Genomic DNA, 19148 nt, shown 5'->3' with positions numbered 1-19148 from the left:
GCGTGATAAACTTATCAATGTTTGTTTACAGCCGCTGCCATTACCTCACGTGTTGATCATGAAAGCAGTGAATGTGTGCACATGCGAGTGATCCTGTGTTTAATAAACTTGCTGTGCGGAGATATGCGCTTAGACGCAACTAAATAAGGATTGTACTGTTTGCAATCGCGTATTTTATAAGAATACCAAAAAGCGCGTCGAGTTTCCTGACTCGCGTGTTTGTGTATGTGCGTTCCCGTCGCCTCAGCTGTTTGACGGAAGACAAAGAAAACACTCACGTCTGGAGATACTGACACACATCCGCAAGTAAATAAGGATTTATATGTCGGACATCGATCCCGTTACACTGACGAAGCACACACACTCGCGTCTGTCTGGAGATTTAGGCGCGAGTAAACAAGTATGTGATGTGTGCAATCGCTTCTTTTATAATGATACCACAAAGCGCTTCAAATATGAGGTATTGTGTGTTTGTGTGTGCGTTTGGACATCGATCGAGTCACACTCGCGTCTGGAGATAACTTTAGTTACAGTCACAAGTAAACAAGTAGATGTCATGTTTCCAGCACTCGGATTAAAACTCAACACAGCAGTGAATGGCTGCAGGGACGGAATGTCCATTGACTGTGGGGTTGACTAATGAATATGGATGATCTCTGCTCTTTTCTTCAATGGAGCGGGGCGTGGCTCATTATAGATAATGAAGCAACAGAAGAAAGAGGGTACATCTCTCTCTTCTAATACAGTTAACAACGAATTACAATATTTGTTTTCGATTTCACTTACATCTTCCAAAAGCAGACATTCCAAGCATTATGTAGACATTTATCTTTTGTTTATATGACAAATATTCGTTAAGTTACAGTTAATTTTTCTGACGTGTTTCTGAAAGGACTTCACTGAGGGAGAGAGAACAAAACGCGCATCATGTTTATTTTCTTAATTTTTGCGAAAAGCACAACATACTGTTTTTATTGGGAGTGGACAGAAAAAAACTAGACAATTTAACGTTTTAAATGATGTATAAATCATATCTGTATGTCAAAAATCAGCAGAGTTATCTAAGTCTCTTTGGGGAGTGATCGAAAAATAAAGAGTTTGCGGCGCCCGCGCCGCAGCCGACCCCAGAGTGTTAAAGTCTTTATTTTCATTCCACAATGTTCCCCATCTGCTGATAAACATGTATTTAGTATGCATAAAACAGATGATTGACAAATATATAATGCTTAACATCGCTTACTAACTTCTTTCGTAAGAATATCTCCCTAATGCTCTGTCATCTCTACAGCGCGATGTCTACAGTCTAAACCCATGTCAAGAAGTGGCACAACGGGATAAGGATGGTGGATGATTAGCGGGATAGGCGACCCGGTTCATCTACCCGTATTACTGACAATTTGATAATTTAATTAATAGTCTATATTTTACGGATAACTTAAACTATGTTAAAATAAATGTTACTGGAATAATTTGAATAATGTTCTGTCACACGGTGACGATTTCATGGGGCGGAACTAAAAACAGAGAAGATTGGTTCCGCCCGGACATGGTCTCCGCCGGGACGGGTAAGCGGAAACACCGGAACTTCCGGTAAACGCCGGGAGGCGAATCACGCCGTATTGAACACAGGTGTGCGCAGTAAACGCAGCGGTTGAGGATTGGACAATGAGAAGAAATGAAGGAGTATAAAGAGAGCTTCAGAAACTCAAGCAAGTATTGGTGCAGTTAGTTCAGTGGGTTCGTTTGTCGGGTGCTTACCAAACCGATACGGTGTGCAGAGCGAAGGTCTGTGCGAAGTCACGTCTGGTAACGGCAGAGGAGGATAATTGCTGGGTGAAGAAAGAGAGAAGGATATAAATCACTGGGCTGAGTATATTGAATTTCCTTGATGTTCTGAATGAGATGACATACATGCATCATTGATGTGTTTGAGTGGTTGATGTGTTTGAGTGGTTGGAGGAACTACTCACCGGATTACGTGTGGGGTGAAGAGGAATCAGCCAACTATAAGGAGAAGGAAACAAGGAGAGAGTGTTAATATTTACTGTGAGTACGTGGGACATTATATTGGATATCATTGTGGAAAGTGCATTACTCAACGTGTGTTGTGAGCCCTTAGCGAACGGTTAACGGCCCTATCACGGAACAGAGTGGTGAGTGAGCCGGGAAGCATACAAATACCAGGAGGTGAAGCAGTCGCGACAGCAACGTCCATCCCTTGGTCCTCCACTATTACAACGCCCAACAGGTCTCCAGGCAAGTTCTAAGAAACCGTGGCTTCGACCTTATTTTCACATAGTGTGTGGAGTGCAGTGGGTGAGTCCTTGTCTTTGCTGTGCGTGTGTACACTTGAAGTATTGCAGTGGAATGCTGTGTTTATGTTGTCAGTAGCCACTCTAGACGGAACTAGTCATGGGGAACCAGAAATCGTTGAGGCTAGTGAAGTACCTCTTTAATATATGCTGTTCGGCGACGCTGCGTGAAGACAGGTGCAACGTCATTTATAGACCCTGGAAATTGTCTCGGCTCTGTGGAGGCGGTGGTGAACTATACAGGGGAACCAGACTGTTTGTGAGTAGAAATCCAAAGTCTTTCCATATGTAAGAAGAAAGTTGTACTGCTTCAAAAGCGTTGTGTGGATTAATTTTACCTGTTGCGGAGCCTCTTCAAAGGTGCGCCCCTGTCTAGATCTCTGGAACCGTAAGTGGAAGAGAGGAGAGGGCAGCGTTCGGCTCGTTGTGACAGTGCTAATCTCCCCCGATGTACAGGAGGCCTCTGGGAAGGCCCGTGCGAAGACGTTCTCCTACCAAAGGTCTGTGAGTACATCTACCTACTGTGTACAGTGTAGTTACCGTAAGTCCACCGCCCACGAGCAGTATTGGATGTTGAAATTACTGAGGATAGAGAACATAACTACGAGCCAGTAGAGTGACCATAAAGCCCCAGTTACCTGAGAAGTACTTACCGTGTCCGCTGCTACGAGTTACCTGCATGAGAGAAAAGTCCCAGTTACCTGTAAAGTATCATTCTATGTTTACAGCCACGAGCCCTCCAAAGGAGAAAGTACAAGTCCAGTTACCTGAGAAGTACTTACTGTGTCCGCTGCTACGAGTTACCTACATGAGAGAAAAGTCCCAGTTACCTGTAACGTATCATTCTGTGTTTACAGCCACGAGCCCTCCAAAGGAGAAAGTACAAGTCCAGTTACCTGAGAAGTACTTACCGTGTCCGCTGCTACGAGTTACCTGCATGAGAGAAAAGTCCCAGTTACCTGTAAAGTATCATTCTGTGTTTACAGCCACGAGCCCTCCAAAGGAGAAAGTATGAGTCCAGTTACTTGAGAAGTACTTACCGTGTCCGCCGCTACGAGTTACCTGCATGAGAGAAAAGTCCCAGTTTACCTGTAAAGTATCATTCTGTGTTCACAGCTACGAGCCCTCCAAAGGAGAAAGTATGAGTTCAGTTACCTGAGAAGTACTTACCGTATCTGCTGCTACGAGTTACCTGCATGAGAGAAAAGTCCCAGTTTACCTGTAAAGGGTAAACCAGCCAGCAGCCATATCACCCTGTAGCTCAAGACAGCGCGCCCACTGAAGCTAAGCAGGGCTGAGCCTGGTCAGTACTTGGATGGGAGACCACCTGGGAAAACCAGGGTGCTGCTGGTAGAGGTGTTGGTGAGACCAGCAGGGGGTGCTCACCCTGTGGTCTGTGTGGGTCCTAACACCCCAGTATAGTGACAGGGACACTATACTGTCAACAAGCAACGTCTTTAGGATGAGACGTTAAACTGAGGTCCTGACTCTCTGTGGTCATTAAAAATCCCATGATGTCCTTCGAAAAAGAGTAGGGGTGTGCATCCTGGCCAAAACTTGCCCATTGGCCTACTAATCATCCCTCATACTAATTGGCTATATCACTCTATCTCCTCTCCACTAATAAGCTGGTGTGTGGTGGGTGTTCTGGCGCAATATGGCTGCCGTCGCATCATCCAGGTGGATGCTGCACATTGGTGGTGGTTGAGGAGATTCCCCTGTTCATATTTAAAGCGCTTTGAGTACTGAGAAAAGCGCTATATAAATGTAAGGTATTATTATTATTATTAAAGTATCATTCTGTGTTTACAGCTACGAGCCCTCCAAAGGAGAAAGTACGAGTCCAGTTACCTGAGAAGTACTTACCGTGTCTGCTGCTACGAGTTACCTGAATGAGAGGAAAGTCCCAGTTTCCCTGTAAAGTATCATTCTGTGTTTACAGCTACGAGCCCTCAGAAGGAGAAAGTATTAGTCTAGTTACCTGAGAAGTACTTACCTTGTCCACTGCTACGAGTTACCTGCATGAGAGAAAAGTCCCAGTTTACCTGTAAAGTTGTCATTCTGTGTTCACAGCTACGAGCCCTCAGAAGGAGAGAGTACGAGTGCAGTTACCCGCGAAACACTTACCTGATCCACACGAGTGCTTAAGTGAGAACAAAGACCCAGTTACCTGTCAAGTGTATTCTGTGCCCACAGCTATGAACTGGCAGAAGGAGAGAGTGAAGAACCGGTTACCTGTGAACTACTTACCCTTGTGCACTGCGCTGGGTTGTTGGACCGAAGCATACGTCGCCCAGGAGGGTGGAATCCAAGGTGCTCTGCAGGAAGACATCAGAAGATCGACAGCTATCAGACAGCGCTGCGACATACAGTCACAGGTAGCCACGTTCACCGAACCCAAAACTAATAGTAATCCCTTCTTTTTAACTCTGCCTCCAGGAGAAGAGGAGGGTGCTACAGGTACAAGAGATCAAGCTAAAGGAGCCTCATCCCCCTGTCTCCCCCTCCCCTGGAAGAACTAGCTGGAGAAGCAGAAGGAGAATTATTTTAACTTCCCCCTTTCCACTTCACAAAAGTCGTTTTAATTAATTTAAATAAAGTTTCGTTTTAATTATACTTACGCTCTGTGTGTCTGGTCATTGGGGTAGCTTTGGGACCTCCTCGAGGTGGAAACTAGGAAGGGGCGTGACCTGTTACATCTGTGGTCCGCTCCGACCTGTGACATTTGCATAGAACGTGTTGTCTTTCTTAACGTCATAATGCACCTTCGCATGAAGTGGAAAATAGATCCCTGATTGATCCCAAATAATTCAGCACCTTCACTTGGGACAGCGCCTTTGTTAAGTCGAACTTAGAGGCAGCGTGTTAAGAAGCTTCCTAAGGGACATTTCGGGGAACACACTTAGGAACTTAAACAACTTTGGTAAGATATATCTTTTTGAGTCTTCTTAGCGCACTAAGAGTGAGCATTATCAGGGAACCGGGCCCAGAGTGTTTTGGGGAGACATGCCGGCGTGTGCTTAAAGCACAGGTTGGGCTTCCCACTGATGCCTCAGTCGTGAAGTTTCTACTCAACAGGTAAAGTTTGTCATGCTATTTGGAGAAATCCATTTAAAATCACTGCTAGTAAAAGTTGATGTAAGCAATGATTAGCGATGCTAGCCCTGGCACAAATCACGAACCGCAAAGAACATGGTAAACATCTCAATGTATGAGCCATGCCGGGAGCAACTTGTAAACAGAGCGAAGAGAAGAGGAGGCTTGTGCATCCTCTCTCTCTCGTGCACTCGTTTATTAGGCATTCCCTATCGGGAGCAGGTAGAGGGGATGGGGAACCCTGGTCCTGGAGGGCCACTGTCCTGCAGATTTTAGTTCCAACCCTAATTAAACACACCTGAAAAATCTAATTAAAGTCTTCAGGATTACTTGGAAATGAAATTCAGGTGTGTTAGATTAGGGTTGGAACTAAACTCTGCAGGACAGTGGCCCTCCAGGACCCAGGGTTCCCCACTCCTGTGGTAGAGTGTTGCACATGCGCATTTTTTTTTTTTAAAAGTGGAGGGGCGGTTATTTTCAAAAATTCTGGAAAATACTTCATAATTTCCAATCATAAACATACGTGTTTGACATTTATTTATTTATTTTATTTATTTGATTCTTTTGTCAACAAACAAAATTCCATTTTGCACATGAAAGCATGAAACCTACAGGAACAAACATACAATTGTGCACATGCATATACACATATATGACCTCACAAAACAAAATAATAACAAAATCATTCAGATAAAAAAAAACAGTGTTATTGACCAAAAAGGTGTAAGCTTATTATGCCTACCCTTTACTCCACAAAAGCAGCACTAATTGACATTAATTTTATATAATAATATAGGATATTCTCAATATATATTTAGAAGAACATGCATTTATTATTATTATTATTGTTGTTGTTGTTTTTATTATCCCTATTACTACTAACATTATCATCACTATTCAGTAAAGTTTCTTTTCATTACCAATCCTTTATAAAGTTTTTAAAACCATGTTATTGAGCTTTTGTTGGACAAAAAAAAAACGAGTTTGAACTCTTGTGGATAGAATCAATATTTATGGATTTATTATGTGGATGCACTATTTTATTTGCTAAATTATAACCAATTTTAACAAAATAATCATTAAACTCATTAACAATTTCATTAACATTATTTTTATTTCTATTATCTTTAACAAAATGATTTATATTTTCTTTTATGTATTACACTATTTAGCACTTTCCATGTTCCTTTTATATTTTGTTTATGTTCTATTAATAATTTTTATAATATTCTTTTTTACTATTTCTAATTATATTTACCAATTTATTTTTATGGTCTTTATATTTATTTTCAGCATCTGTTGTTCTAGATATAAAAAAATTTACAATTATTTTTTCTTTTTACATGCCCTTATGCTGCCTTTAGTAAACCAAGGTTTCTGTATTTTATAATTGACTTTGATTACTTTAAGTGGACAAGTTTTATTGTACATTTTTTATATTTTTCCCAGAAAAATTTCATAAGCCTCATTTGGATTTTCATAGCTATAGACATCATCTCAATTTTGTCTGCCCAATTCCTCATTAACCCTCTGGGGTCGGACCATTTTGGGACACTGTCAGAGGTTCTGACATGCTCTTTCATTTGGTCTTTTTTCAGTTGCTTTAAAACATATTAATGGCAAGTGTCTCATAACACTGCGTTCAGCACAAACTGGGCTAAAATATTATTTGAGCTACATGTATGTTTATGTTTGTATTTTTGAGAGAAAAATGTTTATGCATGGTTTTTAAAAAGCTAAATTTTTAAGTCACTGATATAAGTCCACAAAACCCATACTAAACATGTTTTAACAAGACTTTTTTAAACAGAATCTAGTAGTCTAGAGTTTTTATTTTAAAATGATGTGAAAATCATCCTGCCTACTCATTCACATAAAACTATATTGATTTAGAAATTGTTAGACACTTTTTGTATAGAGGGGCCGTATGCGAGAAGGATTGATTGACAGCTAGCAAACAAAGGCTTGCATAATGAGCTGCATAATGAGGCAGGAACATGAGAGGGAACTACAGTAAAGAATGTGAGGACAAATAAATACATGTTTGTTTGAGGTTTATTAAGAAGTTAACAATATAATCAAAATAGAAATGAAGGTCAGTAGGACATTTCAGTTTATTTGGAAACAAACTCTATTCAAAAACTTAACTTGTATAAGAAACTGATAAACAACAGAGCTGCAAACTTCATGTGGCTCATGTTACCATATAACTTTTTGTCCAAAAATTGTGAATATGTTTTTCCACTTCATAGTTTTGTACTGATGAGAGGGATGCAGACCTGTAAGAGAGTTATGAACAGCTGTCAGCATAAATTGTCCACAGAAATACCCCTAGCACTACATTCAGATAAACTATCATGCACATAAACTAAATTCAGAACATCTCAGATAAACATCTGCAGTGATTAGTTTTATAAAAAGCTGTTTTCAGATGACTTCTTTCAGATGCCCATCCCCTTATCTTCTAGCTTCTGTTTATAACGCGTTTCTGTAAGCGCGTATGAACTTTAAAAACACATTGCATATGGTGTCCATGTGTGCGAGCTCGCGCCGCGTACACGGAGACGCTCATAAAAACGGTGTCATGTGTAAAGCGCAATGTATGGAATTGCCTTGCATGTAAACAATATGGAATCATATTACAGCAGATCTCGCAGTGCAGCATTACTCAAAGTTGCCATGAAGGATACGAAAGTAAATAACTGTGTCTAACACTGTACAACATGTAACAGATATCCGCCATTAAATGTTTATGTCTTAAGTGAATTATACAGTCAGAAACCAGTCTGTGCTTATTTGTTCTTGAAGAGACAGTAACCTTAATTAACCTACTTAAGTCTGTTTCATTAATGTTAATCAAACAACCCAAAACAAAGAGAAAATCACATTTAATTCGATTTCGGTACCTAATGCTAATTTTAGACCTTACTTAATGTGCAACTTTGTTTCTTTTTATAAATGTTTGTAATTTCTTTATTTGTTATTAGAGATTTATTTGTTAAAACGAGATTTGAGACTTGACTTGGACTCTAGCCCGGAGACTTGAGACTTGACTTTGACTCGAGCTCAAAGACTTGAGACTTGACTTGGACTCGAGCTCAGAGACTTGTGAGCATCTATGGTGTTATCTGGACCAATGTTTACATTTTGCAAAATGGATTATATAACTAATCACTGCAGATGTTTATTTGAGATGTTCTGAATGTAGTTTATGTACATTGTACAAGATAGTTTACCATTTTGCCACATCTGGGGACTGGAGAAGAACTTCCATTCATTTGGAGCAAAAAATTGACACAGTTAGATGTGTAGGGGGACAGAGACAAAGACGTGAGAAAAGCTATTCGGTCCGTTGTTGCAAAACTGCCGAATATACAGAAGTTAAAGCCGGAGCAAGAACCAGGTTTGCTAACTTTTGTTTGTCTGATTATTCTGACTTGTTGTTTCCGGACGGTTCCGGTGCATGATATACGTCACGACCACATGTTAGCGATTGGCTTTGGCAGATCCTGAGTGACTCTGGGCAGATCCAATAGTTTTAAACTTCAACAATGGACCCTCCTTAACGGAAGTAACGCTTTCCAATGGAGCCTGGCCAGACTCTCTGTACAAATGAAATGAATGTACGAGAGTCTGGTTATACCAGGCTAATGGGTTTATGCCTTTGCAAGTTTTTTGAGGTTCCTCAAAAGTTTTCCTTGACCTTCCTATTTAGATGGATACTCGTGTCACAAAACCTGGTAACCTGAGGAATCATTTTGGTTCTGGGAGGATCATAAAGTTGAACATTAGGTTTGGTTTAAGAAAGGACTTCAAAATGTTTCTCAGAAAGGACCTTCAACAATTCCTTTGTTTTAAAGCCCCAAACAGGGTTTTAGTGGCTGCATCAAACTGAGACTTCTCAGTACAGATTATTGAATCTGAGTAAATGAGACTTAACACTCTGGGGTCGAAGGTGGCGGCGGCACCGCAAACTCTTTATTTTTCAATCACTCCGCAAAGAGACTTAAATTACTCTGCTGATTTTTGACATACAGATATGATTTATACATCATTTAAAACGTTAAAGTGTCTAGTGAGGTAATGGCGGCGGCTGTAAACAAACATTGATAAGTTTATCACGCGTGTCCCTTGTTGTGTTTCTACTATAATGATTACAAAAACACAAATAAGAGTCCAGACAACGATAGGCAGTTGTTCTTTTGAGCTTTTTACTGCACAAAAGTAAACCTCTCGCAGGCCAACCAAACACAAACCCTGTGTTGAAGTGTGTTCACTTTACGATGGCCAAACAGTACCTTTACCATGATTAGGCTACTATGGTTTTTAAAAGGTAACTTATACTTGTGAAATTAATAGAAAATATTTCATTAGATATATATATATATATATATAATATTTCATTATATATATATATATAATGTGTGTGTGTGTGTGTGTATTTACATTATATTGAAAACTAAAGCAGAGGCGGCCTTAGCTATGTTTCAACCGTTTCAATTGAAACGGGCCCCGCCCTAAAGGAGGGCCCCAGCCCGGCGCAAGAATGTTTGAACGTGGGGCTATGATTCCTGCACGGGGAAGCTCACATTGTCAGTGCCTGTGGATGTTAAGCAATTACATATCTTTCATTTTAAATCAATTAATTTCTGCTCTTTATTTTCTCTCGGACGTTCATACGCGCTTTAGCCTGTAGAAATCGGATTATTAATATGAAATGAATGTATTTTATAAAAAAAATATAGAACTGCATTAATATTTATTATATGTCATTTAAATTATTTTTAAAAGTAATTTCTTTCATTTTTATAAATCAATGTAGAATCGTTTACAGCAGCATCACAGTGCTTCATAAAAACTCTAAGAAAACGTGCACATGTGGATAATTCTAGAGGTTTAATTATTCTTTAGCATCGGGATCACTAGACGAGAGCTTAATAGCCTTATTTTTGTGAAAACCGACATTTCTTAAATGTGTTACCTGTCGTAGTTAGCCCGTGCGCATTCATTCCGACAAATTTTCCGTCACAAATGGAGAGAATATCAATTTGAAGTACTCATCGCTATATGCCCTATTTATTCCCTTCAAATATCAGAGCTGTGCAGAGAGTTGCGCAATTGTGTCTCATTGCGTGACTGTGACCGCTAAAATACACTTGGAGAATAGAGCAATGAAAGCAACGTCATTTTCATTTTATCTGGAGTGAAAGTTTAAGCGGCTCCCTTCCCGAAGGGCGCAAAAACGCAGTTTTGAATTCGACCATGCTCTCTCATCAGGCTTGTCTGTGCAAGTGCGATTCCAGGTTTTTAATAATACATTATTTTAGGGACTGATTTCAATGGGTTTTTTTTTTTAAATAATATTATTGGATTTTATACTAACCTTAATGCAGTATTTAATTGTATTTAAAATATGTGTATAACATCTGTGTGCATTTACTGACTGCCTTTAATATATTTTGTGCATGACGGCATTTTCCTCTAACGCAATATCCACACAATGTTCCATTAAATGAACATAATGACCAAGAACTTTAGATAAATGAGGGGTGATTTTTTTTTACAGTGGCTTGAAAAACGTCTATTTTTGTTTTGCTCCCGCATAACAATGTAAACTGTTTTTATAATAGCCTATTGAACATAGATGCCGTCAGCTCTCGTTCAGATTTTTATAGAGCACGAGGTGACAAAATCGCTGGACAAAGATAAACTTATCAGGGAATTCTCAGCACCCAAACACAGAAAGGTGGATTTCTAATAAGGTTTAGGTGAAATCTACGCTCGCCGCCAGGTGAGCTGTCTACGGTGCTGAAAAAACGCGGAGCCCATCCTTATTTATAAGTTCGGTTCAGTGTCAGTCAGACACTTGTCTTGTTTGCTTTTGTTAAATAATTCAAGTTGAGGGGATGTTTGAGATGTTTTTTTTTTAAAGTCAGCCCAGACAGCTGAAAATATACTGCGCAAATCAATTAAGCAGAGAATTTAGCGTCCATGAAAGGGCGAGGCAACTATAATTGTATAGTTGTAATTAAATAAGGTTGGATCATTTCTTTTGAGCTGCCTGTTCGTGAAGCTAAAAGTGCACGTAATAAAATAATATACCATTGATGCAAACCAACAGGAATCCTTGCTTTTTGCTCTATTATGCTTATGTTTTATGTGGGGAGGGCCTCCTATTAGTTATTGAAACGGGCCACCAGATGCTTAAGGCCGGCTCTGAACTAAAGCTTATCATGGTTTACTACAGAAAAAGTTACATTCCTGTTGAACATCCCCACAAGGCTCATTATGTGGCTCATTATTCAACTCTTTTGTCTCACAGCTGTCAATCACTGATTATGCAGGAGCTTTCCCGCCTCCACGCATACAACCTTTCCCAAGCAAAAGTGTCTTAGAAATTGTAAATCAATATCTTGCTTTATGTGAATGAATAGGCCATATGATTTTCACATCATTTTGAAGAAAAAACTCTAGACTACTAGCTCCTGTTTTGAAAAGTCTTAGGAAAACATGTTTAGAATGAGCTTTGTGGAGTTATATCAGTGTCTTAAAAATTTTCTTGATAAGAAAAATGACCTAAGAAAATAATACTAGTTTTTAGACAAAAATATACAATTCATGCGAATTTGTGCCTAAAACAAGCAAAAATATCTGCCAATGGGGTGAGAAAATTTTATTTGAATTAAGTGTTTAAGAAAAACGAAATCTTATTTCACACATTTTTTTCTGACCCCATCTGCAGATAATTTTGCTTGTTTTAAAGACAATTTCACTTAAATTGTATATTATTTGTCTTAAAACTAGACTTATTTACTTAGGTCAATTTGCTCATCAAGAAAAAGCTTCTTAACTCATTCCCCGCCATTGACGAGTTATCTCGTCAATTATGAGTTAATATTTAACTAATAATATGCCTTTCTGGACGAATTTCAAAGTGAAAGTGTAATACCGCTTTTATCCACTGGATGGCGCCAAAACCGAATTGATCAAAAACTGAAGTTAAAAAGATTTCAAGATTTATTTTAACTGCCTTTATGTTTGATAGTCATTCTGAGTCTGATATCTAACATAAATTTGTTTACAAAAACGCAATTTTTTAAGCTTTTTGCTCAAAATGTTGTATTTTTGAAGAGAAATATCCATATTTCAGTGGTTAAATTAAGTGGAAAAAGTAAATATATAATGAAACGTTTTTTCCCCATTTTGTTTGTTTGTTTGTTTGTTTATTGTTTGTTTGAAAGCAAAGGGTGTGTTCTTTAATTTGATATAATTTGTATGTGTGTGATTTTTATGTTGTTTTATTAATCAGTATGTCATATATAATTGATATGTGCCATTATGCTTTCTGTGCTGAGATATGTGAGAGACTGTCTGTGTGTAAAGTTGAGAGGCTATGGTTTCGGTTGGGGGAGAAACCCGAAAACGCTGATAACAAAGCCCTGAAGGGAAAACACGCAGAACAGATGGTTTCAATAAACAAGTTGTTTGCTTTATAATTATGTTATATTTAGAGAAAGTAAAAATTAGTATGTTTAACTAATGAATGCATTTAACCAATTCATGAACAATGGAGTACTGTTGTGTTGTTGAATAATTATGTTTTACATATTTACTGCCTACATTTCATGCTGATTGCTAAAAGTGTTAAAGTTACAAAGATGTCCAAATAAGGACTGTGGAAATTGATTTTGTTCCATTTTATATTTCTTTAATTAATCATTTTATTCTATAAACATTGTGTGTTTCATATATGCACTGAGCTATTATGTAAAAATGAGGTGTTTATGTTTGAGAGTGGAAAGTTACCAGCTTTTGTATGTGTGTAAAAGCTGCAAGGAGCATCAGCTAGGAATTTACGCCTGGCATTGATCAAGATAAGAGAGAGGCCTGAGGGGGAAAAGCAAACAGGCAACTATTTTATGTTCACAGGATAAAATATGCAATGTATTTCTTACTTAATCAGTATTAATCATTGAATAATTGATGTAATAAATATAAGATGTTGTCTTTGATAAATTTGTATCAACCAATGAAATGAAGGTTGCATACAGAATAACCTAATGGGGGCAGGGCAGCTCAACCTTGAAGAACAGAATCTCCTGTGTGTGTGTGTGTGTTTTCTTTCCTAACAGATGGTTTTTAATAATGATTAAAGTGTTTCCTTAGAAGTAGTATTGCAGTAAAAGATTTAATATGTGTTTATCTATCTAAAGAAGTTAATGTGTGCCTTATTCATATAACCTATTTTACGAATAATGAAATGATGTCATGATATTGAAATATGTTTTACATAATAATCACTTTCATCTTACAGCTTATGTTTTTTATAAATGAATGTTTTATTAATGATTTGTTTTTAAGAAAGCATTATAACATGCTATGTGAAGTGGAGGAGTACTAGAGAGGAACTGCAGGGCTCCCAGGGATGAGAGGAGAACAGTTTGTTTTTCTTTGTCTATGTGTGTCCATCTTTGCCTACAGGCTAAAATTGGGTGTGGTGATGGAGTCAGATGGACGAGGGGAACGGCCTTTGTGGGTGGAGATTTTCTGAAGAAAGATCGACGTCACATATTTTATAAATATGCATGTTACTTCCTGAGCTGGTTGTTCGCTACTTGAGAGGACCCAGCGCGCTGTTAAACTTTTTCATATCTGATCAATAAATATTTGAACTTAGATATTCGTATCTTGTGCCTTTCCTCTAAATTATGAACATGCAATGGACGCCTTAAAGTCCAACAATATATATATATATATATATGTTACGGGTCCCAGGTCACGTGGGACTCGCGAACAGATTACTAAATTTAAATAGTTGAAATGCCCTGAGTTAACAGGAAAAAACAAAGCAAGGAGAAACAGAGTTAAGTGGCTTTCCTCTGCGTAGCTCAGTAGTTTCTTTTATTAACACATATCTATAATTTAACAACATACAATAAATCCTATTTTAATATCTTCAATCACATGTCACACATAAATTACAATTATCTATCAACACACAGTTCTGCACTACTACAATAAACAATAAAAAGTTCAAAAGATGCATCTTCTTAATACACATTAAAAGTACTTCTCAACTCAGAATAAATCTGTTTAAACACTGGCTCAATGTGACCAGTCAAAATTATACTTTGTATCTCCTGCATTGTGATACAGCTGTTAGTTTACTTTTACTCAAACTGCAAGTTACATTACAAAATTGATTATTGTATGCTGAAAGTCTCTAAAATATATACATATATACAAATAAAATCACAATTTCTGTATCTGTTGTTTGTATCCTAAACCCCTTTATATTTTTAAAGTCCAACTGAATGACAAACATAATACAGATTCCCCATCGCTATAAACTAACTAGAAATCGATTTACTAAAACTTATATACTATCAAGATATGCACTTGCATGTAGTTGTTGTTCATGACTATAAACCAGGTTTCATTTTGTACAGTAAATTCACATACCTGAGTTAACAGGAAAAAACAAAGCAAGGAGAAACAGAGTTAAGTGGCTTTCCTCTGCGTAGCTCAGTAGTTTCTGGAGTACACACAACGCATCACCATGGTAACCTGCAACTGTTACTCACCCCTTTACTTTTTTTATGTAATTTAATGATGATATTGCACTTTTCATGACTTTAATATTAAAGCTGAGTTTTAAAACAAAACAGTTCAGCCAGTAGGGGTGAGTAACATATACATATATATATATATATATATATATATATATATATATATATATATATATATATATATATATATAATGTGTGTGTGTGTGTATTTACATTATATTGAAAAGTAAACCTTTTCATGGTTTTACTACAGAGGAAGTTACATTCCTGTTGAACATCCCCACAAGGCTCATTATGTGGCTCATTATTCAACTCTTTTGTCTCTCAGCTGTCAATCACTGATTATTCAGGAGCTTTCCGCCTCCACGCATACAGCCTTTCCCAAGAAAAAGTGTCTTAGAAATTGTAAATCAATATCTTTCTTTATGTGATTGAGTAGGCCATATGATTTTCACATCATTTTGAAGAAAAAACTCTAGACTACTAGATCCTGTTTTGAAAAGTCTTGGGAAAACATGTTTAGAATGAGTTTTGTGGATTTATATCAGTGACATAAAATTTTTGCTTTTTCAAAAACCACGCATAAACATTTTTCTCTCAAAAATACAAACATGTATATACATGTTGATTATATAATATTGTTGCCCAGTTTGTGATGAACACAGTGTTATGAGACTTTTTCCATTATTATGTTTTTAAGCAACTGAAAAAAGCACAAATGTCAGTGCATGTCAAAACTTCCCCAGGGCCCTAAAAACCCATTAGACCCCAGAGGGTTAAAAACTGTAAAAATATCGTCTCGTCTCGTTCTCGTGAACCCAATCTCGTGTTTCGTCTCGTCTCGTGGATTAAGTGTCTCGTCACACCCCTAGTTGCTACTGACCAATTTGGGTACTGTAGGTAAAAGAAACCCCACATTTTAGACAAACGAGGGCCCTAGTGAGCCACTAAATAGACACGCCTTTATCTGCCCTGTTTGTCAACACTTAAAGGGATACTTCACCGATTTAGCATTCAGCTTTGTATCTGTAGAAACCCGGCAGTATTACTGAATGACCATGTTTCCCCCCCTCATTTCCCCCTGAGAGGAGAGATATCTGCATTTTGGTTCTGCAAAAAAGTCCTCCGATGATGTAATATGACGATTTTTGCATCATCGGAGGACTTTTTTGCAGAACCAAAATGCAGATATCTCTCCTCTCAGGGGGAAATGATGGAGGGAAACATGGTCATTCAGTAATACTGCCGGGTTTCTACAGACACAAAGCTGAATGCTAAATCGGTGAAGTATCCCTTTAACAGCCGACAACTCTCATGTTTGTGCTAAATTTAAAGTTAATTTAAGCACGCCAAGAGCCTTAAATATGCCTGAAATTAAAGTAAAGTTTGACGTCTTGCCATGGGAGCAGCATTCGAGATATCAAAAATCCCTTCACAATTTATAATCTACAATGCCTCAGCATCATGTTGACCACTTTTGGTGTCAATCGCATGAAAATCCTAGGAGGAGTATTTAAAAGAACATCGCATGGAACTGTCAAAAAATCTACCTTTTGTGACTGCCACACTTCCTGGTGCCTGTTGGTGGCGCTATACCCGAGACTCACAATAGGCACATCAATGCGATCGGAATCCTTGGCCGAACATACAGACTGCGTTTCATCCCAATAAGACATTTTTTGCTTTAGATATTAGACACTTCCTGTTTCTCTGAATTCGCCATAAATTTGTCGCCTCGCCATGGCAACACCGTTCGAGATATCAAAAATCCCTTCGCAATTTAGCAAGTCCAATGTCTCAGCATCATGTTCACCACGTTTGGTGTCAATCGTATGAATTCCCTAGGAGAAGTATTTTAAAGTTCATGACTGACACACTTCCTGGCGCCTGGTGGTGGCGCTATACCTGAGACTCACAATAGGCACATCGATGCGATCGGAATCTTCAGACAAACAAACACCCCGCATGGCATCCCAATAAGAAATGTTTTGCCTTAGATATTAGACACTTCCTGTTTCTCTGATTTTGCCATAAATTTGTCGCCTCACCATGGCAGAACCGTTCGAGATATAAAAAATCCCTTCGCAATTTAGCATCTCCAATGTCTCGGCATCATTTGGTGTCAATCGCACAAATCCCCTAGGAGAAGTATTTAAAAGTTCATCACATGCGTTTTTGAAACAATCCAAAATGGCCGACTTCTTGTTGGGCAGAGCTAATAGGTTTGAGTGCGAAAGTTGTTCGGGTCGGTGAGATCTATATGCGTACCAACTTTCGTACATGTGCGTACATGTTTGCTCGATTTGTGCACCAATGTTTTTTTTGCATTACAGGGGGCGCTACGGAGCTCCCTTACCACGCCCGTGTTCCAGCCTTTACCCGGTCGCAATGACGGACGACTTTGACGTCTGTGCCAAACTTCAAGAGTTTTCGAGTATGTTTAGGCATCCAAAATGCCCAAAAGTGTAAAAAATAAATAAATAAATAAATCCGGGCAAAAACAATTGGGCTTCGCACCTTTTGGTGCAGGCCATTCTGGCCTGCTCCTTGGTGCTCGGGCCCTAATAACCTATTCATATAAAAACATGATAACAAACAGACACACACGTTCTTTTTTGTTTACTGTTAGCTTGTTTAAAGGCAGATGCTGCCAAGATTGTGTTGTGAACTTGAAAATAAAGACACAGTTAACCATCAGAAAAACGTGTGAGTTTGAGATTTTTTTTAATGACACGTTATGTGATGTTGCAGGACTGAGATAGGCTGCTTTACTTTAACCTAGGTTTATAAGCAGTATATAAGCAGAACAATGAGACTTTCAAGGAGAGGTTTGTGAAAACCCTCCAAATAGTCTGAAATTCAGTGTTTTTACACTTCTTTTCCATCAGATTGGAAGTAACGAGTAACTAACTACTTGAGTAGTTTTTTCATCTAATACTTTTTTACTCTTACTCAAGTAAATAATTAAGATTGTGACTTTTACTTTTACTTGAGTAAATTTTTTGTGTAAGTACTTGTACTTTTACTTGAGTACAGATTTTGGGTACTCTACCCACCTCTGGTGAACACACAGAGGTACAATTTACTGACACGGTTTGGGACATTAGGGGCAGTTCACCCAAAATTCTGTCATCATTTACTCATCCTCATGTTGTTCTAAACCTGTAATATTTCTTTATTTTGATAAATACAAAATAAGATATTTTAATAAGTGATGGTAAGCACACAGTTGACAGTGCCCATTGAATTCCATCATATTTGTTTTTCGTACTATGGAAGTCAATGGTTACAATCAGCTGTGTGCTTACCATCATTTATCTAAATATCTTTTGTGTTCAACTAAAACACATGTTGGAGCTGAAAACACCTTCCATTAACATATCTTAAAATATAGCAGTGCCCAGATGCACATCAGTAATGTTTTTTTTTTTTTTTTAAGTAAGTAAATGATACATAAATTATTGAAATGTAGCTAACAGGTTTATAGGTCTTTTTATAAGGTTTGTAGTTTTGTCACAAATTTTGTAAATTTTACAATTCCTGGAGACCTATGCCACAATTATTGACAAATACAATCAGATTTTTCCTCCAAACCTTTGACAATGTCAGTTTTGAGACACAGTCCTGCAGTGTGCCATCTCCTATGACAAACAACTCTTTATGCACAAATCTTTGTGCCAGTTTCTGTTTACATCATGCAGTCTGCCATTTATGACTAAATTCATTACCCCATATTAACAGCTAATCTTGTATAATATTATTCTGTCTTGGTTTCACTGATTGCTTAACTTTTTGCTATTCTTCAAGATCTCAAGAATCCTAAAGGAAACTTTTCCAAAGATGGAGAGCCTTTGTGAGGGCTGACTCTTACACAAAGCAACAGGTGTGCAGGACTTCGGCTAGTCTTACACTGTATTCACCTGCCAAACCTACAATTCTGCTTTTTTGTTTTCAAAGGTGGTAGTGGTAGATGCAAGCTTGTTGTAATCCCTCTAGAAGCAGAGGGATATTCAACAAAAGCTCTGCGATCTGTATCATCTGGTGGGAAAGCCATGTTCTGTATTGTGCCAAGAGTCATTAGACACCTCTCCACTGGCTCCTGACTCACCACACTTCTCAAAGATGCCGAAGACAACATAGTATCAATGTAATGAGGTGATGCCTCTGCAGA

At 38.1% G+C, this 19148-nt stretch overlaps 1 pseudogene; it reads left to right on the top strand.

Annotated features, from left to right (window-relative positions):
- The first annotated feature begins 3548 nt into the window (after positions 1 to 3548).
- On the top strand, positions 3549 to 3665 carry LOC135718535 (5S ribosomal RNA; annotated as a pseudogene).
- The last annotated feature ends 15483 nt before the right edge of the window (positions 3666 to 19148 follow it).

Source organism: Paramisgurnus dabryanus, chromosome 10 (assembly GCF_030506205.2).
Source record: "Paramisgurnus dabryanus chromosome 10, PD_genome_1.1, whole genome shotgun sequence".
Lineage (NCBI taxonomy): Eukaryota > Metazoa > Chordata > Actinopteri > Cypriniformes > Cobitidae > Paramisgurnus > Paramisgurnus dabryanus.
This window is presented reverse-complemented; position numbering and strand designations above follow the sequence as displayed.